Genomic DNA, 22,620 nt, shown 5'->3' on the forward strand with positions numbered 1-22,620 from the left:
AAAAGAAAAAAATAAGACTGTAATTACTGAGCAGAACTAATCATCACCAAAAAAAAATTATTAGTGTTACTTAAATATGCTATTCTATTCTATAGAAAAATAAATGACCCCACCCTGATAAAATTTTTGTATTATTTTCAGAAGACATTGATATGATTTTATTATCTAAAGACAGTGTCAAGTATATTGCCTTTGTAAGAGAGAAATTATTCAGTCTCTGAAGAAGGATATTGACTGTTTGGGCTCAGAGGAGAAAAACAAAGGATATAGCATGCTTGAGCTTGCATTTTCTGAAAGCTTATGTACTTATCAAAATGTACTTAAGGAAAATTTATTTATAGTAAGTCCCACATATGGTCTCATGAGTTCTGCCCTCTAAGGGTAGGGATCTAGTGGTAATGTAAATTTCCCACGTATCTTTCTCTACGTAATAAATTTTTATGGAAATACTTTCTGGTTGAGTATCTTTCATATGTAAATTTCATACTGTAATATAAAACTGTAATATAAATCTTTATATGATTAGAATACAGGTTTAGAATTGATTGTAACTCATAAAATTTGATGATTTCTTCACTTTAATATTCTGAATAAAATGGGTAAATGAAAAAAAATCCTACCTTAATATGTGTGTGTGTATGCGCATACGCTCGTGCATGCATTCACATGCATGATGTTCATGCATGATGTATCATGCATGAGGTATCAAATTTGGCTTCACTTTTTACTAGGCATAGCCCTTACATGAAGGATTCAGCTCATATGAACAAATGCAGAACATAATAAAAATAGATTTTTGTTTTGACATTGAAATACGACAACGTGCAATTATAATCTACTTTGTTGATATTAGAATTTAACAATTCATAATTATTCATTAATATAGTTTTATAGTATACAAAAACAAAGTGAGATTTTATGAAAGCATATAGCTCATATATTGAAATATAAGAATAAGTAAATTATTTTAAGCTCAGAGGATATTTATGGGAAATAAATATATTGGGTGCTTTTGGAGAAAGTCTACTACAATTTATTCAATAATCATCTCATCATCAATTGAAGCAAACTTTAAGATCATCTAAACAAATCCACACATATTTCACATGAGGAAAGTGAAGTCCGATGATTTAAATCACTCATTTCTTGGATCTCTGTTTCATTTGTGGAGGAGCAACCATCATAACTTTGGCCTTCTAAATTCCACCACAGGGATTTTTCTCTAAAGCAACATGTTTCTCCAAACAGTACCCACATTTGTTTTCCATAATTTTAAATGGAAACATCCTGTTGTTCAATCCCAATGTTGTTTGTTTGTTTAGGGAAGGCAACAAAAACTTTACTAAGTAAATGGTATCTACAGATTGTTCTTGTTCTAATTAAACCTTTTGAGCTAATTATAAATTTATATGTAGTTGTAGGAATAATGTACAGAGATCTCATGTACTCTCAAAACCATTTTACCCCAATGGTAACATCTCGGAAAACTAGAGTACAATATAATAGCCAGGATATTAGCATGGATGGATATAGTCAAGATTGAGAATCTTTCCATTACCACATAACCTTTCATGTTACCTTTACGAAGCTGCAACCACTTCCCTCCTCTACCTTTCTTCCTGACCCCTGGCAATCACTAAGATGTTCCCCATTTCCATACTTTTGTCATTTCAAAAGTGTTATATAAACAGAATCATACAGTGGCTTTTCTTACTCAGCATAACTGCCTGGAGTCTTATTTACGTTTTTGCACATACTGTTAGTCCATTATTATTTACTGGTAAGCAGTGTGTGTACCAGTTTCCTTCATCTTTCACCTATTGAAGGACATAGGGGTTGTTTCCAGTTTGGGACTATTACAAATAAATACCCTATGAACAATTGTGTGTATGTTTTTATGTAAACATAATGTTTCATTTTTCATGTGTCTTATAAAGTTTATATAGTATAGATAGCTTATAGTATATAGTGTGGATAGTGGATATTATATCTATATTATGTATAATATATATTGCAACACATGATATTTACATAAAACATATAATCTATATTATATTCACTTTCTATTGCTGCTGTAAAAATGTACCATAATCTTAGTGATTTAAAGTATACCATCTTATACTTCAAAGATAACAAGTCCTAAAATCAAGGTGTCAGCAGACTGCATCCTGGTGGAAGCTCCAGGGAGAAACTGTCCTTCCCTATCTGTCTTCTAAAGGTTGTCCTCATTTGTCACCTTTCCTCTTTCTTCCATCATCACTTCATCTTCTCTCTTACGTTCACTCTATTGCTTCTCTCTTAAAGAGAACTCTTGTGATTACATTGGTCTATGCAATCTGATAAATAACCCAGAATTATTCTTCCACCCCCATATTTTCTACTAAATCACATCTGCAAAGTCTCTTTTACCATGGAAGGTAACATATACATAGATCCTGGAGACTTGGGGATATACATCTTTGCAAACACATTATTCTACGTACTATATATATCATGACATATTACATGATGTATATTACATGCAATATATTTATATCAATATATATAGATAATATTACAAATATATAATACATACACATTCACACATATACTTACTAGATACTGCCTTTTTCTCTGCTATATTTCCAGCTCTAGAAGAGTACCTTACTCACACTGAGCCTAGCGAAATAAAATTTTTGTTGAATACATGAAGAAGACCCTGTCTCTTCTGCAACTGATAGAAAATATTTACTAACAAGCTCCCCTCACTTAAAAATAGAACAGGGATTTAATAATGTGTACATTAAAGATTGTTTAGAAGCAAACAATAATTATGATCATTGGAACATCAAGCATTGTTAAATCTACTGCAAACATCTTTCAGCTAACTGTAGAGATTCGAAACTGAATTGTGCTCAACGTTTTGTTTTTACAAAAGAAAGAGAAGTAACATGGAGGAATACTGTCCTAGATTTAATTGCAATCATCGAGGAATGATGGTTGAGAAGGTAGACAGGCCGAGACTCCTGGCACTGGCCTTTGATCCACTGAGTGAGGGTTAGTACTGAAGGCAAGACAGCATAGTTGGATCAGACATATATCTTGGGTCCTAAGTTTCTAAAAGACAATATAAATCACAAAGAATGGGAAAGGATGAAAGGGATATTCTGACATTACTATTAAGAGCTAACACTCTCTTGTGAGGTGATGGAAGTGCTAATTAACTCGATGATGGTAATCTTTTCACAATGTGTATGTATAAAAAATCACTATGCTCCATACTTTAAATATAATTTTTTCAATTATATTTCAATAAAGCTGAAAAATAAACAAACAGCTAACAATCTTGAGTCAGCTGGGTATCACCTAAAGAAAGGAATTAGGGATTGAGCAAACTGCCAATGGACACAAAACTCATTCATAATAAAACCAGGATGCTAACTTAGGTGTAGTGTTAACCCAAAAATGTATATTCTTTTCCTAATATTAACTCATAAACATTTTGCCTGGTATTAGAATCTTTTTATACATGTGGCTTACAAATTATTTCATCATTTCTTGTATTTGCCTTGCAGTGAAAAAGGTTTGAAAACATTGATCTGTTATACTTCCCTACACCCACCGACAGTTAGCATCGTCTTCCTAATTATCCACCCCTTATTGTGCCTTCAAACCTCTGCATAATAGATTGTTTTTTGCAAACCCAGATGTTTGACGCAAACAGTAAAAGGAAGAAATGGTAGGTTAGTTAGAAGATTTGGTTTGCCTTCTTTTTTTTTTTTTTTTTTTTAAGAAACCCAGTCACAGGTACATGATAGCAAACAGCTAGTGTCCAAATAAACAAGGACAACTCTATAACACAAATCCTGTTTAAAAGGACAGGGGTACCTGGGTAGCTCAGTTGGTTGACTGTCCAACTCTTGGTTTTGGCTCAGGCCATGATCTCACGGTCATACAATTGAGTCGCGTCAGGCTCTACACTGGAGCCTACTTGGTATTCTCTCTTTCTCACTCTCTCTCTCTGCCCTCCCCCGTTCACACACCTGTGCTCTTGCTCTGTTAAAATAAATAAATAAACATTTTAAAAAAGGATCTAGGGTCGTGTAAGGTATGAGAACAGTTTCATTATGTAAGTAGTGACTACTTATATTTGCAGAAAAGCAGAGTAATCTCAAAAAAGCAAGGTCACAATTTCAGCCAGGTTACTACTCTGACCTCATGCACTTGACAATTCACTTTACCTATAGAGCTTTTTAAAAATTCTCATAAAAACTTTATAAAGTAGATATTACTCCAATTTTATAGATAAAGAACATAAACTGATTTTATTTGCTGGATCCTCCTCATTTAGATTCTCAGCTCAGAAAGCATCTGCTTATGAATGTTTTCCCTCATCACCTTACCCATCACTGCCAACACTTCCTTTAATTTCTATCATATAACTCTCTTTATTTTTGTTACAATTATCATTTTACAGTTCATTTAACTTTTCAATTTATTTTTTTGGTCTTTCTGTACTATAAGAACGTAAATTCTTTGAGGGTACAGCTTGTGCTTTTGTTTTCTTCTGTATTCCCACATCCAGGAATGGTAACTGTTACATAATTAGCTCTCAGTATTTATTTTGTAATGATCAGACAACAGAGGTCCATTGGACTGCAGAAATGTAAACTACACACAGTAGGAAAATTCAGAAACACATAAATTTAGAATCATTTTTTTCTGTAATCACTGTTCTTTTTTATTTTTTCATCATTAAAGAGTGTACTCTTTAATCCCCATCACCTATTTCACCCTATCTCCCACACCCCTCCCCTCTATAACCATTAGTTTGTTCTTTATAGTTAAGACTTTGTCTCTTGGTTTGTCTTTTTTTCTTTGCTCATTTGTTTTGTTTCTTAAATTCCACGTGAGTGAAATTATATGGCATTTGTCTTTTTCTCTGACTTATTTCACTCAGAATTACATCCTCCGTCTCCATCCATGTTGTTGCTAATGGCAAGATTTCACACACATACACACACCATATATATATGGAATATATATATATACCTCTTCTTTATCCATTCATCTATCCATAGACACTGGAGCTTCTTCCATAGTTTGGCTATCATAAATAATGCTGCAATAAACACAGGGGTGCATGTATCCCTTTGAATTAGTGTTTTTGTTTTTGATTTTTTGGTATATATCCAGCAGTGCAATTATTGTATTGTAAGGTAGTATATTTTTTATTTTTTGAGGCACTACATACTGTTTTCCACAGTGGCTGCATTAGCTTGCATTCCCACCAGCATTGCAGGAGAGTGCTTTTTTCCCTACATCCTCACCAGCACTTGCTGCTTCTTGTGTTTTTGATTTTAGCCATTTTGACAGATGTGTGGTGATCTCCTTATAGTTTTGATTTGCATTTCCCTGGTGATGAATGATGCTGAGCATTTTTTCATGTGTTGTTGGCTATCTATATGTCTTCTTTGGAGAAATGTCTGTTCACATCTTTTGCCCACTTTTTTAATTGGATTATACTATTTGGGTGTTGAATTGTATCAGTTCTTCATATATTTTGGATGCTGGCCTTTTATTGAATATGTCATTTGCAAATAGTTTCTTCCATTCCGCAGACTGCTTTTAAGTTTTGTTGATTGTTTCCTTCAATGTATAGAAACTTTATTTTGATGTGGTCTCAATAGTTTATTTTTGCTTTTATTTCCCTTGCTTCAGGAAATATATCTAGAAAAATGTTACTATGGCTGATGTCAGTCTGTTCTGAGACTTCTTATGGTTTCAGGTCTCACATTTAGGTTTTTAATTCACTTCAGTTTATCTTAGTATATGGTGAAAGGAAGTGGTCCAGTTTCATTCTTTTATGTGTAGCTTCCCAGTTTCCCCAACACCATTTGTTGAAGACAGTGTCTTTTTCCCATTGTATATTCACACCTCATTTGTCAAAGATAAATTGACCATATAATTGTGGGTATGTTTCTGGGCTTTCTATTCTATCCCATGCGTCTATGTTGTTTATTTTTGTGCCAGTTCCACACTGTTAATTACTACCGCTTTGTAATATAATTTGAAATCTGGAATTCTGTTACCTCCAATTGTTTTTCTTCTTCAAGATTGTTTTGACTACATGAGGTCTTTTGTGGTTCTATACAAATTTTAATATTGTTTGTTCCAGTTATGTGTAAAAAAAAAAAAACGCTGTTGGTATTTTGATAGAGATTGCATTAAATATGTAGATTACTCTGGGTAGTATAGACATTTTAACAATATTTTCTCTTCCAACCCATGAGCACAGATAGTCTTTCAACTTCTTTCCATCATCTTGAATTTCTTTCATTAGTGTTTTAGTTTTCAGAATACAGGTCTTTTATCTTTTTGGTTAAATTTATTTCTATATATATTGTTATTTTTGGTGCAACTGTAAGTGGGATTGTTGTCTTAATTTCTCTTTCTGCTGGTTCACTATTAGTGTGTAGGAATACAACAGATTTCTATACATTGATTTTGTAACCTGCAACTTTATTGAATTCATTTATCAGTTCTATCAGTTCTATCAGTTCTATCAATCCAATTTGGATTGGATTTTACTTTTTATTTCTTATGTTGTATAATTTCTATGGCTAGGACTTTAAATACTATGTTGAATAAAAGTGATGAGAATGGACATCCTTGTCTTGTTCTTGACCTTAGAGGAAAAGCTCTTAGTTTTTCACCATTGAGTATGATGTTGGCTGTGGGCTTTTCATATAAGGCCTTTATTAGGTTAAAGAATGTTCCCTCCAAACCTACTTTGTAGATGATTTTTATCATAACTGAATGCTGCACTTTATCAAAGGTTCAAATGGCTTCCCAGGCAAATTTTACCAAACATTTAAAGAAAAGATAATACCTATTTTTCTCAAAATTTCCAAAAAATAGAAGAGTGGGAATACTTCTACATTCATTCTATGAAGCCACTATCACTCTGGTACCAAATCCAGATAAAGACAAAAAAAAAAAAAAAAAAAAAAAAAAAAGAAAGAAAGAAAGAAAGAAAAGAAAAGAAAACTATAAGCCAATATCTCTTATGAACATAGATGCAAAAATCCTCAACAAAATATTGGCAAACTGAATCCAACAATACATTAACAAAATCATATACCACGATCAAATGGGATTGATTCCGGGATGCAAGGGAGATTAAGTATTTGTAAAGCAATCAACAAAACAAATCACATCAATAAGAGAAAGGATAAAAACTATATTATCATTTCTATAGATGCACAGTCATTTAATTTTTAATTTTGCTTTATATTCTTTTAATGTAGAATATGCTAATATAGGAAAGATATATTGATTTTTCAAGTTGACTGATTCTGAGGAATTGAAAGTTTAGCAACTGTATTTTTTTTCTGTGCTTATAGTCACGTTACATTGAATGAATTAGATATGCTGAAGAAAACCGCAAAGAGAGATCGGTAATTTTTCAAGTCAAAGGCATATGGTACAGATCTTTGTCTGCAACAAAGACTATCTAATTGCAAAGTGAAATGCAGTAAAAATCATTGTTGTGGAATTAAAATTAGCAAGTACATCACAGTTCCTTGATCTGGTTATTTATTTCATTCCCAAAACGATTTTCATCATACACGGCACAAGATCTTGATGTAACACGAACACAGTTCCAGGTCATTTTTGCAAATGTGGGTAATAAAATTCATCATTTTCCTTTTTGACACTAGTATATTATATACTTTCTCGGAACTGATGGTTTAAAAACTGGTGGACATAGGCCATGTTATAACTGAATAAAAATATTTAGACACTAGGCTGGATAATTCCTCAAGTAGTGTTGCAACTTACCTCTCTTAAACAGCATTGATTCAATTTTCTTCAACAGACTGGCATAATAGATATACCTGTCAATGGAAACATTTTCAAAAAACTCTTTCAGATGATAACAAGATGATCTGTCTTGTATGTGGATAGGTAGGTAGTTCAAGTTCTTTGGGTCCAGTAAGGAGATACCATAGGTGCTTTCTTGCCAAATGCCAATGGAGGAAAATGTATTTTGTCTTTATAAGAATAGGTAATTTTGTTTATTTTTAAAAATTTTTATTTCTGTATTTTGATAGAGAGACAGCAGGAAAGGGGCAGAAAGAGAGGATGAAAGAGAGAATCCTAAGCAGGCTCCACATTGTCATGAAGAGCTGATGCGGAGCTTGATCTCATGAACCGTAAGATCATAACCTGAACTGAAATGAAGAGCTGGACACAACTGACTGAGATACCCAGGTGCCCCAGTTCTGTTTATTTTCCAAACAGGAAAATATCAGGCCCATTTTTTTTTTTCTACACCACATCCAATATGTGAGGTTTACTAACAGGGTCCCAACATACCATATATCCTTTTAGGTTTAATAGCCAGTGTCCTAGAAGGAAGAAAGTGGCACGCAGACACAACCAGTACAGAACTTGAAGCTATTTGTTTTAAAAGGATACAGTTTTTAAATCACTTTTAGGAAGTAAGCCTTAAAAAAATTTATTTTCAAAAAGTGTCAGGAATTCGAAGAGAACATGTTAAAATTTCAGGAAAAATTGATTTGTTGATTTGTTTCCTTCCTTAAATTCACTGAGTGCTGGTCAGATGTCATATATAATATCTATCCAGTCTTTTTGTGAACTACTTCCACTTTCCCTTCAGGCCTCAACTGAAGCATCTTTTCCACAGAGAAGGCTTCCAAGAGTGGACCTTGTATTGTCTGGTCTCCTTGTTGTATACCCCTATATATATATGATGTACATCTTTCCCAATTCTTTGTCAGTTCCTAGAAATCAGGATCCATTTATGTTTATCAACCTATCTCCATCTAGTATCTATTACCGATTGGCACATAACAGTTACCGAATAGTTTTGCTATATGCATCTTGCACAAAAGTAAATAATGAAAAATAAAACAATAATACATAAAATGGAGACCTGCTAAAAGATATAATAGAAGCACATGACTTAGATAAAGTCTGGTACCTGTAAAAGTCCGGAAAATTCTCATGAAGAGAAGACAATCAGATAACATTTACTGTGCAAGGAAGATAACCAGGGCCAAGCAGATATAAGGGCAGGAAAAAAGCACAGAAGCAGAACAGCATGTTTGCGGAACTACAAACTATAGCATAGACTGTGAGGTAGAGAATCAGGAAATGAAGCCAGGAAAGCAAAGTTGTCTAGTGGTCAAGCAGCAGTACCAACTGCAGCTGTGGGATCGGCCTTGACCTTGATCACATGTTCATGCATTATGCCCAGTAAGGAAACAATGAGTTAATTGGATTCCTGCAATTTAATATCTACTATGCAGCCGGCAGTTCTGTGTTTCTATCAGTTTCCCTTGTCCCCAAGTCCCTTGGGGGAAGATAGGAAGCAGGTCCTGGTGAATAATGTACACACAGTGGATCTATGGCACAGCTGAAGATCCTAAGCTTAGAAAACCTTCAATTTCATAAAGAAAAATCTGACCAACCTTTTCCTGGCAGGAAGGGAGTATCTTTATCATCCTGGTGAGGAAACACATCTGCTTTCTGACCCAGAGGGAGAAACTAAGCTCTAGTCTGCTATGCAAACATCCTTGGGAACCAACTCTGTCACAAAGCGTGTATAAATGTCTTGGAGAACTGCTTCTCAACAACGATGGGAACTCATTTTTCAAGAGGATTCTTTAATAGTGAAGGTATTTTCATTTAAATTTTTTTCTTTTGATGGGAAGATAATGAGGAAATGCATATGAGTGGATAATAAACTTCTATTTTTATGTGAGAAACTAAAAATAAAATTAAAAAAAAACTATTGTCTAGGATGATGAGTGAGCAATTGCTTCATGCCTCAAATATCCAAACACTATACGCCCAGGATGTCCAAACCACTTAGTAACTAGACATATCTTTTAAAATACATGCACAGAAACTCTGAGCAGCATGTGCATTTATAGTTATGGCTAGAGTTCACAACTGCTCTGGGTTTCCTTAGGATTGTGTCTGTCAATTCACAACTTTGAATTACTCTTCACATTTTACAGCACATAAAACCTTTATGGCACATAATGTGACTCTTTGTTAACCTGATTCACAATACCTTCCCAAAAGCCAGATTTTCTTCCTCTTTCCAGCACAGAGAATTTTTTTTTTCTCCTTGCAATGACTTATTTCAGAACAGTAATTTTTTTAAGAAACAACGATGTCTGTTACAAAGTTAAATTTCTGAGTTGCTTTAGACTTAGATCTTTCTGTAGTAAAAATGTTCCCACAATGAAGATTTGCTCTTTGAAACATTAATAAAGCTGAGGAGATGATGTTAGGTATAAAAAATGAGAGCTGTAATCTCTTTCTCAATAGATTACATTAAAATCAATCATAAATTGAATTAATGGAGATGGTGGATATTTGAAGGAGAGTGAGAATGAAGAATGAATCTATTTTGTTCATTTGATGTTTACGGAGTATTTTATATAGCCTAGGCCTTCTCTTCCATTTTTGTGGAATTGCAAGAGCACACCAACTCTTGGTGTACACCTTTAAGGAGGTTTCAGACTACTGAGAGAAACAAAGGGAAAGAAACGCTTATAATAGAGCCTGGACAATGTCATTATAGGTTAAGCACACAGTGGCATAAGAAGCCTTTCCCCATGGAGTTTATACCAAGTAGTAGAAGGAAGCAGAATGAGAGCTTGTTCTTAAAGCATACATGGAGATTTTTTTTAACTTTTTAATATTTATTATTTTTAAAAATTTTTAAATGTTTTTATTTTTGAGAAACAGAGAGACAGAGTACGAGTAGGGGAAGGGCAGAAACAGAGAGACAGTGACACAGAATCTGAAGCAGGCTCTAGGTTCTGAGCTTTTAGCACAGAGCCCGACAGGAGGCTTGAACTCATGAACCATGAGATCATGACCTGAGCAAAAGCTGTATGCTCAACTGACTGAGCAACCCAGGCGCCCTGAGGCATACATGGAGATTAATAAGGTAAAGTCTGGGGCGCCTAGGTGGTTCAGTCGGTTAAGTGTCCAACTTTGGCTCAGGTCATGATCTCACAGCTAGTGAGTTCAAGCCCCGCATTGGGCTACGTACTGGCAGCTCAAAGTCTGGAGCCTGCTTCAGATTCTGTGTTTCATTCTCTCTCTGCCCCTCCCCTGCTTGTGTTCTCTCTCTCTCTCTCTCTCTCTCTCTCTCTCTCTCTCTCTCAAAAATAAATAAACATTAAAAAAATAAAGAAGATAAAGTCTGGAAGGAATGTATGCATACTGGCATGTATGCATGCATGAAAGAACAACTCACTGCTCCAGATGTTATCTGCAGGTTATATCAGGTCAAAGAAAGAATGGCATGCCATGGCATGCCACATTAAAGAAATATGTATCACATTAAAAAAAGCCTAGAATGTGTGTGAGGGTGGGGCTGGGATTATATGGTGAGGGAGTTAGAAGAAAAGGATAGGAGATGAAACTACAAAATTAGATTGGGGCAGAACACAAAAGCCCTGGATGCCTCACTGCAAAAGAGTTTACATAATACATGACATACACCAACAAGAAACTTTAAACTTCTGTTCTAAAGAAGGCAATTCAAAATTCATGTGGGAACATATTGGAGAATACAACACTGGATGCAGAGTGTGACTACAGTTGAAATTAGGGCAGTCAAAGTGAGAATGGTGAGAAAAAAATAAGGAATTGAGATATACTTCCAAAATTGATATTTGGTAACTGGCTTGTTGGGGTATGGGTATGGAAAACAGAAATAAGAAACACCATGAGATTTGGAGTTCAAACTAGAAATATATGAGTATTTTCAGAAGACTGAATATGGAGGGTAAGATGAAATAATATGAAAAGTGCTTAAGCGGTCATCCAAGCTGTCATCCATCAATCATGTATTCTATGAAGTAGAGAACCTTACATTAAACATAAATGTGTATTAGTAAACTCAATGGGATATCTGAACCTAAAAAAAAACAGATATGGACATTCTGCTTTATGCCTCTCTTTGCACTTAATCAATTTGCAAATCAACAAACTGGAGCATACAAGGACTGGCAGTTTTTCTAATAGTGTTGTAAGGCTAATTATCAGTAAAATCAATGTATTGAATAACAGAAACATCCTATCTTGAAACTTTGCAAAATAAAAACAACAAATAAATCATGTGTTTGTTTTCTTCCCTTGTGGAGCAGGGAATGATTGCTTGATCAATGTAATTAATGTATCATATTAATAATTAACATTTATTTTGAAATGTAGTTTTTTCCCAGTGCTGAAGCAATGCCTAAAAAGCGCGTGCCCTTAATAAATACTGGCATGTATGCATGCATGAAAGAATAACTCACTTCTCCAGATGTTATCTGCAGGTTATATCAGGTCAAAAGAATTTTGAATTCTACACACTAGCCTTTAGTAATTCAGGTTACCCTTGTGTTAACTATTTTAACAACATTATAAAGTTCAAGCAGATATTAAGCTTATAATAATAATAATAATAAAAACCCAGTACTGAAAGTGCTCAATAACTACTTGTTTGAGGTCATTTTTCCAATAGCTGAATTCAGTCCAATCCAGAAGAATTCAAGGATCATAGCAATTTAGTGTGTCAGTGAAGAGATCGTTGCCCTTCTATGAGTCTGGAGCTATTTAATCTGAATTATAAATTAGCAGAGTTCAAAGAGAATGTGCCTTCCTTGCTCAGACGCAAATCTACTCAAAGAATGTGAGTCTGCCTTAAACATGAAAACCTCTGGCAATTCCCCATCCATGGAAGGCTGAATTTGTTCTAATCTGACTAGAAAATTTAGTATTTGTAGGGTGTGATTAAGATGAGGGCAAAGCAATAACCTTGAGTCATGAGGTCATGGCATATAAAATATTGATAATGGGCTCTGACTACAGAAGAACTGGTTTTATTTGTATCCTGTTTTTTCCATTTATTGTGTGACTTGAAAAACCTATTCCTCAAGATAATTGTTGGATCATTCCAAGTTAAACACTCAGTGCTAATTACGTGCCAATTATCATTCTTGGCTCCAGGAATACAGAAGAAACTGAAATGAATGCAGTCTGTACCCTCCTTACAATAAAAGCAGGCCAAAAAAATAAACAGTTAAATGAAATATAAAATGAGAATTGTAACAAAGACAATAAAACAAGATTACATGATGGAGCAATACAAAAAAGGGGCCAGGCTACAAGAAAGGCCTAGTCTCGACTGCAAACATTTACTGAGTTTAATAAGGGTAGGGCATTACGAGAACACACCAGGGTACTGCACATCATAGATAATCGGAGTGGAGAGATATGTAGAGAGTTGCTCTAATAATCACATAGTGAACATCAAAAATAAAGCAATCTGAATGGAGTAAATGGATGAGAGCACAAGCTTAATTTTTATTGCATGCCCTTTTTATTCAGTTGGGTACATATATGCATGACATTCCTGACTTGGTCAACAGAACATGACCCTGGTTTTGGAGAGAACTTATTGTTTTACACTAAAAGTTATATTTCATCATTATTACACAGATCTGGGAAGATAAAGTAGATATATTAGTATAAATTCAACACCACTCTGGAATATAGAACTCAGTATGCCCACCATCCTGCTGGTAGGAAACAAATATCCTTTCCCTATGTAGCACATATTACAACACTTCAGGGCATTAGACATTTACATAAAACTGGTCTATATCCTGTGGCTCTGTTTGATACTCAGTCTGGGCCAGAAACTGAGGCATTACTTGCCTCTCTTTATGTTTTACCAATATATTTTGATAAGGCACACTGAAATTAATTATATAAAAGTATGAAGGGTAAATGACTGAGCTGAGTGGAGGTTAAACTACCTGGAAGCTGAAAACAAACCCCATATGTCCTTGATTTAAGAGAGTTTTTGTTTAGCAGAAACAGACCCATAAACACAAAGACTGAAGGTTTCCAGAGGGAGATGGGCAAATGGGTGAAGGGGAGTGGGAGATACAGGCCCCCAGTTATGGAATGAATAAGTCACGAGGATAAAGGATACAGCATAGGAAATATACTCAATGGTATTGTAATAGCATTGTATGGTGACAGGTGGTAGCTACAGTTGTGGTAAGCACAGCATGTAATGTAAGACTTGTGGAATCACCATGTTGTACACCTGAAATTAACATAATATTATGTTCCAACTATACTTCAATTAAAAAAAGAGAGCCTTTTTAAAGCTGATCAAAGCTGATCATAAAAAAGCAAGCATTTTGTTGAAGCCATCAGAGAAGAGTTATTTTATATGCATCACTCATGTAGGCGGTACCTTTGTACCAGGTGATGTATATAATTGAGGCAAACAATAATAAAATGATTTGTCAAACTTATACACTAAAGACAACTATCAAAATACTAAGAAATCTAATTCGATTTTATCTCAAATGCTTGAAGCTAAATTCCCAATTAAACTGTTTACCATCTGAGATGATTTTTAAAATTTCCTTTAACATGCACAAAACAAAACAAAACAAAAACAGTAGAGAAAATGGCTCTGAGAGCTAATAACTGATGTCTTTTATAATTCTTTTACTTAACTCATGTAATTTATTATGTGATAAGATTAAAAATTTTTAAATAGTAATATTAAAGATCCACTAATGCTGTCACTTTAAAAAAGACATATGTGTTGTGATCTAACTATGGAAATATGAATATCTGTATTTATTAATTTCCAGTCTAAATTAAGCAAGGAGTTAAAAAGATTAAAACCAAAGCTTTTCTCTCCCATTCTCAACTTGTGAAATTAATATGGTTCAGGAAATATTGCTGAATATTAATTAATGTTGCTTCCAAAATTGTAGCTCCAAGAACAGTGCAGAAAATCTGACATATGTCAGTATAAATCTCTCCTATTGAGCTCCCGTAAGTGTGCTGAACTAAAACTGCCTGAAGCCATCTGGGACTTTCTGCTGAACAAATCATTTTACCTTTTTGGGTCAATGAAGAAGTCAGTTAGTTGGAATCAAGAGAAGAATTTCTTCAAAGTTATAACTGAAAGGAAAAGGGCTCTTCTCTACTAAGTATTCATTTCATAATACTAGGAAAGAGAGCATTCATATGTTTGAGGAAAAAAATTCTATCAAGCCCTAGGGGTCACATGTTTTTCAAAATTAGAGAGCAGTAATATCTACTGGACCTCCCAGGGGTATTTTCTGACACACTCCTTTTGACTCTACTCCTCATTCGTATATTCAATTTATTTATTAAGCATCTGTCTTATTATAGATTCTATAATAAAAAGTGGGAAAAATAGAAAATAGAAAAAGAAATTTAAAAAAGAAATTAAAAAAAAAAGAAAAAGAAATAGAACCTAGGTGCTAACATCAAGAAAGACTCATAGTCCAATGAGTAAGACAGATTTAGAATACCAATAATACGTAAATTCTACCTTATAAGATCATCTATAGAATACAGAAGATTGGCACACACACACAAAAGTGATTAATTCCTTTGACAGTATTGAAAAGAATGTGGTGAAAAGTTTTAATAAAAACAACAGGAAAGAAAGAAAGAAAGAAAGAAAGAAAGAAAGAGAAAAAGAATGAAAGAATGAAAGGAAGAAAGAAAATTGGAACTTAAACAGGAGATAAACTGGAATTGGCCAAAATATATTAACAACAACAACAACATAATAGTATCAGTTGTCAACTGTGTTCATGGCATAGTGCTAAGTGCTTTTCATGCATTAATTACCTCATTTGTGCCTCACAAAAACTCTTAAGACAGATGATGATGATGGGATATCATCTCCATTTTCAGGATGAGGAAGTAAGGAAAAAGAGTTCAAAAACACTGCCCAAAGTCATATAGGTAAATAAGGAAGATACAGGACTTGAACACAAGCATCCAGCTTCCAAAATCTTTACACCAGCCACCAATCCTTATGGCAACTACCAATCACCACATCATACTGCAGCTCCCACAGAAGGGCATTTCAGACAGAAATTACATGTGCAAAGTCTAAAGTATAAAACACATCATATTTTCAGAAAGCTGTTTGTTTTTCAGAATAACTAAAACAAAAACTCTATTCATGAAAGTAGCAGAGCATAGGTTCGACAGAATGGAGACCAGATCAAAGGTGAACATATGCCATGAATATGAAAAAAGTAAGGGAGAAATAGAATAATGAAAGCAAAAACAGGAAGGAGATCATCACAACATTCAAAGTGAGAGGATAGCAGCAGTTTGAAATAAAGCAGATTGAAGAGGATAAAGAGACTAGACATGCTAGTAAAATGTGGAGGAAGATTGGGCACAATTTTGAGAACTGGGTTGTCAGTGGTAAATAAAGTCGACTAAAATGTCTCCCATTTTATAATCTGGGTTTACAATCTGCAAAACTTAGAAAATAGTAATGCCACAAAACAGTCCACAGGGAAGATAGATGCTTTCCCAGGAACCAGAGTCTGTCTTTGAGAGCTTCGTCTGCATCTTTCAGAGATGTACATTCCCAATGCACATGCACGAACACATCAAGATTTCTCTGAGACAGACAGGCCACCTTTGGCAACCATACATTCTTTCTTGCAGAAAAGAATCTCCCTTCATTCCCAACCCATGTAAAGCTTCAGGAATCATCTAATTTCAGGGGTTTATTCTTCAGATAGGAAAACAATCTAGTTGGTGGTTTTGAAATCACAGTGGCAATTATTTTGTGAGGCAGTCAACTGGTTTCACAAATGTTATCTCATCAGCAGTATATCATCTCACTGAGGTAAATCAAACAACTTAGCCGTATTTTTAAAGGTAAAGAGAGGCTAAATGACCCTACTAGAGAGCTGGAAATAAACACTGTAGCACCAGCTCTGTAGAAGAGCAACTGATAAAATGACTACAAGACAGATAGGTTAAAAAGTCTTCGTAGTTTATACCGATTATATAATTTATACTGAGGTCTTCACTTACTAGTATAAAACTGACCTAAAATGAAATCTGAACTCAAGAGTTGTAGGGGTTTTTTTTTTTTTTTGCTCCAGGTAAGTAGTTTATTCTCACTCCCTTGTACACTTCCTCTCACCCGTAGATTTGACTAAACAAGAACATCAAGGTAACACTCTATATCAATGAAATGGACAACATATGGCCAGAAAATGTTCATGGTGAAATTTCAGTTTCATATTAAACTTCATCCCTGCACTATATTAAAGTATATTAAAAATATCTTTAATGCGGGAATGCAAGCTGGTGCAGCCACTCTGGAAAACAGTATGGAGGTTCCTCAAAAAACTAAAAATAGAACTGCCCTACGATCCAGAAATTGCACTACTAGGCATTTATCCACGGGATACAGGTGTGCTGTTTCGAAGGGACACATGCACCCCATGTTTATAGCAGCACTATCAACAATAGCCAGAGTATGGAAAGAGCCCAAATTCTCATCGATGAATGAATGGTTAAAGAAGACGTGGTGTATATATACACATACAATGGAGTATTAGTCGGCAATAAAAAAGAATGAAACCTTGCCATTTGCAACTATGTGGATGGAACTGAAGGGTATTATGCTAAGCGAAATTAGAGAAAGACAAGTGTCATATGACTTCACTCATGTGAGGACTTTAAGAGACAAAACAGATGCACATAAGGGAAGGGAAACAAAAATACTATAAAAACAGGGAGGGGGACAAAACATAAGAGACTCTTCAATATGGAAAACAAACCAGAGGGTTACTGGAGGGGTTGTGGGAGGGGAGATGGGCTAAATGGGTAAGGGGCATTAAGGAATCTACTTCTGAAATCATTGTTGCACTAGATTAAAAAAAAAACTTTGTGGTTTAAAAAAATGTACTTAATGTATCAAACCATCATGTTCTACACCTTACACTTACACAAAGTTATATGTCAATTATATCTCAATAATGCTGGAAAAAAAGAGACAGAAAGGTTTATGATTAAAAAAAATACTTCCACGTGGAACCTATTAAAAAAAAAACAGAAACAAAAAAAAATTACTTCAGGAGGTGATGGTGGTACTTTGCAGGCTGGCTGTTCTCTGGGGCTGGGCAGCTGAAGTTGTGTAGTAATCAATCGTGGGCAAGAGATTTTAGAATCTGCTTATGTTTACCTAATAGATCCAACAGCCACAGGACCTGAAATTCTTAAAGCTTGGAACTACCAGGTATCGATTCATTTACCATTATTGCTGGCAATCAGATCTACAGAGAAGATATTGAAAACATTACTTTTTCCTATAAGATAGCAGTGTCAGCAAGAACCAAGCTCAAGTTGCAGATTCTTGTAAGCATTAAATAACAATGTATCTATTTAGTTTTTGGAAGAGAGTTCAGAAAACCTTCTGAAGCAATGGCCTTTTTTTTTTTTTTTCTGTAGGTTTTCTACTGTGGTTGCAAGTAGGCTCCCTGAAAGTACATTACTACATTTAGCTGAAAACTTCTGGAATTCCCATGTTTCTCTTTTAATCTGTAGGCTATATACAGATGGTTGGCTATGGGATAGTCATTATAAAAGAACATCCAGCAATAGAATTTTACCCAGATAATGTATTAGAAGATCCACAACTAGATAAACCACTTCCTGAGCTGAGAGAACGTCTATATAGCCTTATGGTTTGGATGATATGGGGGAAAAAAGGCCCATAGCCACACTCCATTGACTGTGATCATAGCTAAATATTTAGCACAGTGGAACTGTGGAAGAAATGGATTAACATCTAAAATGTGTAAAGAAAAAGAACCTCAGCAATTTGATTATACAAAGGATTGTAAGAAATGATATTGGGGCTCCAGAAGATGAAGATAATTTTGAAGAAGCTTTTTTTTTTGCCACTTTATGTCACTTTATTTATTTATTTTTATTATATGAAATTTATTGTCAAATTAGTTTCCATACAACACCCAGTGCTCATCCCAAAAGATGCCCTCTTCAATGCCCATTACCTACCCTCCCCTCCCTCCCACCCCCCATCAACCCTCAGTTTGTTCTCAGTTTTTAAGAGTCTCTTATGCTTTGGCTCTCTCTCCCACTCTAGCCTCTTTTTTTTTCTTTTTTTTCCCTTTCCCTCCCCCATGGGTTTCTGTTAAGTTTCTCAGGATCCACATAAGAGTGAAGCCATATGGTATCTGTCTTTCTCTGTATGGCTTATTTCACTTAGCATCACACTCTCCAGTTCCATCCACATTGCTACAAAGGGCCATATTTCGTTCTTTCTCATTGCCCTGTAGTACTCCATTGTGTATATAAACCACAATTAAAAACATAAACACAGCAATAAACTCAGATCGCAATCAGTACTAAGGATATATTTAATGATGATTCTTGCAAAATATCAGCAAACAGATTCCATCTGTTTGGATTTTAGCTTAGACCTTAAAGGGCTTTGTGGCCAAAGGGGATCAAGGATACTTACCTGTTAGAGGCACAATTCCCTGTATGATTGCAGATTAGGGTGCATACACAAAACTGCAAACCACCGTTAAAGCGAAGAAAGATGCTTGGGCTGTACTAATCATGTTGATAAAATGCCACAGTCTATAGGCCAGGCAAGAGAGGCTGTTACAGAGAAAGAATTAAAATCATTCTGCAGCAATTCTCCATTTCTTCACATTGTAACATGCAGATCCTTAACTAAGAATATGGTTTGAACATATTTAAAATGGATCAAAGTATTTCCAGGTTTGGCATTCTAGATAATGGGGCTGTGTTGTACTTAATCTTATGGGATGTTAAAAAATTTCATAAACAATATGGTAAACCACAAGGGGTATCTGACTATCAGACTGAAGAAAATACAGGAAAGACTTTTCTCATTGGCTTCCTTTAGGAATATAAGTTATCATGGGGTGCCTGGGTGGCTCAGTTGGTTAAGGGTCTGACTTCGGCTCAGGTCATGATCTAACAGTTAGTGAGTTGGAACCCCGCATCAGGCTCTGTGCTGACAGCTTAGAGCATGGAGCCTGCTTCAGATTCTGTGTCTTCCTCTCTCTGTGCCCCTCCCCCACTCATTCTCTCTCTCTCTCTCTCTCTCTCTCTCTCTCTCTCTCTCTCTCTCTCAAAAATAAATACACTTAAAAAAATTTTAAAAAAGGAACATAAGCTATCTGTAATGATAAAAGATGATTACGTCTACCAATTTGCTAATAGGAGGCTACATGATTGCTGCATTCTTTGGAGGAGCTGCTGTCCAAGAGTTTAATCACAATTACCACCAAACATTATAATTTTCATAACATATTTATGTCAGCATGTCACAAACTTCAGCAACCTTCTGGTTATAAAATAAGCACCCTACCGTGGGGGGCCGGGCCCCGGTGCCAGGCTGAGACCGGGTCGAGCAACGTTCCCTATTGACTCAAGCCAACCCGGTGGTTCCCCCTCCCATTCCCCCACTTTCAAGGGCATACGAAAGCCTTGTCAAGGCTGAGAGAGTTAATTCCTGAAGCCTGTGGTCTGCAGGTGTTGGCAGTAATGCTACCTCCCTTTTTCTACCCCGAGTCAGATAGACACAAACATGGGAACTGTGTTGTGCTAGCAATCTATAATCAAGGTCTTGTGACCCATTCACAAAGTTCACAAGGTATACAGAACTAAATGTTTTGGCTGGCAGTGATCATGTGAAACCTGTTTATTCTTAGAATGACCTGATCCATAAAAGTCTTATATTATAAAAGATTGTGTACAGCAACAATAAAGCCGTCACTTGGGCCATCAGCCCAGGGGACCCTCCTGTTCCCAAACTTTCTCTTCTCTCTTTTTTCTTGCATTCCCCTACCCTCAGGACCCCGACCTCGGTGATTGTCGCGCCGGTCGCGACACCCTACGTAGTGTGTTTATGACTGAAACTGTAATTGTCTTCAGACTGTGCTCTAGTCCATAAAATTCTCATAAGGGAGAGCTGTTAAATTGTTGTTTTCTTAATAAACACTTTTCTCATTTAGAAAAGGAAATATGGGGGCGCCTGGGTGGCGCAGTCGGTTAAGCGTCCGACTTCAGCCAGGTCACGATCTCGCGGTCCGTGAGTTCGAGCCCCGCGTCGGGCTCTGGGCTGATGGCTCAGAGCCTGGAGCCTGTTTCCGATTCTGTGTCTCCCTCTCTCTCTGCCCCTCCCCTGTTCATGCTCTGTCTCTCTCTGTCCCAAAAATAAATAAAACGTTGGAAAAAAAAAATTAAAAAAAAAAAAAAAGAAAAGGAAATATGTATTTCAAGTGATTCTGTCATCTAATGACATAGAAAAAAACTGGTATTGTCTTCTACTGTTTATTATGTCTAGGGAAACAATTTGAATGAAACTCCAAGGTCCATTTTCCCAATGGAGGATTTCAATAATGGTGGGGGCAGGGGAGGAGAAACAATCATTTTCCCTTCTTGAATCACCCTGTTTTCACTTGACTTTTTGGATCCAATCCTTATAAGATTTTCATCCTATACTCTGTTACTACTCGAGTCCTTGGCAAGTTCTTCCTCATATCCTTAATATCAAAAAATTAGAGTGCTCTGGGGCTTCATTCTTAGACACTTTTCTACTTTCCAGCAACATGTTTCAGGTGATGTTATCCGATCACTTTGGGTATTACCGCTAAAGGAATAAATCCAGGTGTATACTTTAAGCCCCTTTCTCCTTCCTGCATTCTACACACACTCTGTAACTGCCTTGATGTGGTAGTTTTGTATTCTGTCAACCTGGCTTATCTGGGTTAATATTTCCAAGTTAGGGTTGACCACAGAGGTGGAAATGAGATTTGGAGGTAAAGCAATGGCCATTCAGCAGGCCTGGTGTTGCTCACACACGTTTTCACTGATCTGGCTCCCTTTGTTAATGAGGAAGGTCATAATATCCATCTTTTCTGGCTGCTATTACATTTTCTCTTTTCAACTTGTCTGGTTTGGGACCAAACACACCATGTTCTCTGTAGCACAGTGATCCAGTTTCTTCTTCTTATCCTTCTCTTTCTTTTCTCCTTCCTCCTCCCCCTCCTCCTCCTCCTCCTCTTCTTCTTTTCTTCTCTCCTTTTCCTTCCTCTTCTTCCTCTTCTTCTTTTTCATGTTTATTTATCTTTGAAAGAGAGAGAGAGAGAGAGGGAGAGAGAGAGAGAGAGAGAGAGAGAGAGAGAGAGAGAGAGAGAGAGATTGAGAACAAGAAGGGGAGAGGCAGAGAGAGGGAGACACAGAATCCGAAGCAGGGTCCAGGCTCTGAGCTGTCAGCACAGAGCCCGACACAGGCTCAAAATCACGAACCATGAGATCATGACCCGAGCCAGAGTTTCATGCTTAACTGAATGAGCCACCCAGAAGTCCCTCCAGTTTCTTCTCCAAGCCAATCCTCATCAGGATAAGAGGGAGTGAGAGAGAGACCTATGTTCATTTGTTCTCGCAGGTTCCATTTTGTCATTCTAGATTGTTCATACTGTTTTAGGGTTTGCTCTGTACTGCTAAATCTGTTTCACTGTTTTCTCCCCAACTGCCCACCTTGTTTTGGAAGAGTGATTTCAGGACCACCACCAGATACAAACAGTACAGCTTTCCTAAAAAAATTCTTCATCAGTTCCAATAATTTTGGAAGTCTAATCTCTATAATAAACCCCTTCTTCCATACCATTCTTACTGGTTTGGGTTCTCTAACTGAATCTTAATCAATGT

The 22,620-nt window shown here is 35.8% G+C and overlaps 1 pseudogene; it reads left to right on the forward strand.

Moving 5' to 3' along the window:
* Positions 1–2,930: 2,930 nt before the first annotated feature.
* LOC125146524 (NEDD8-activating enzyme E1 regulatory subunit-like) lies at positions 2,931–20,819 on the forward strand (annotated as a pseudogene).
* The last annotated feature ends 1,801 nt before the right edge of the window (positions 20,820–22,620 follow it).

The sequence above is a fragment of the Prionailurus viverrinus genome, chromosome D1, assembly GCF_022837055.1.
Source record: "Prionailurus viverrinus isolate Anna chromosome D1, UM_Priviv_1.0, whole genome shotgun sequence".
NCBI classification, from domain to species: Eukaryota; Metazoa; Chordata; class Mammalia; order Carnivora; family Felidae; genus Prionailurus; species Prionailurus viverrinus.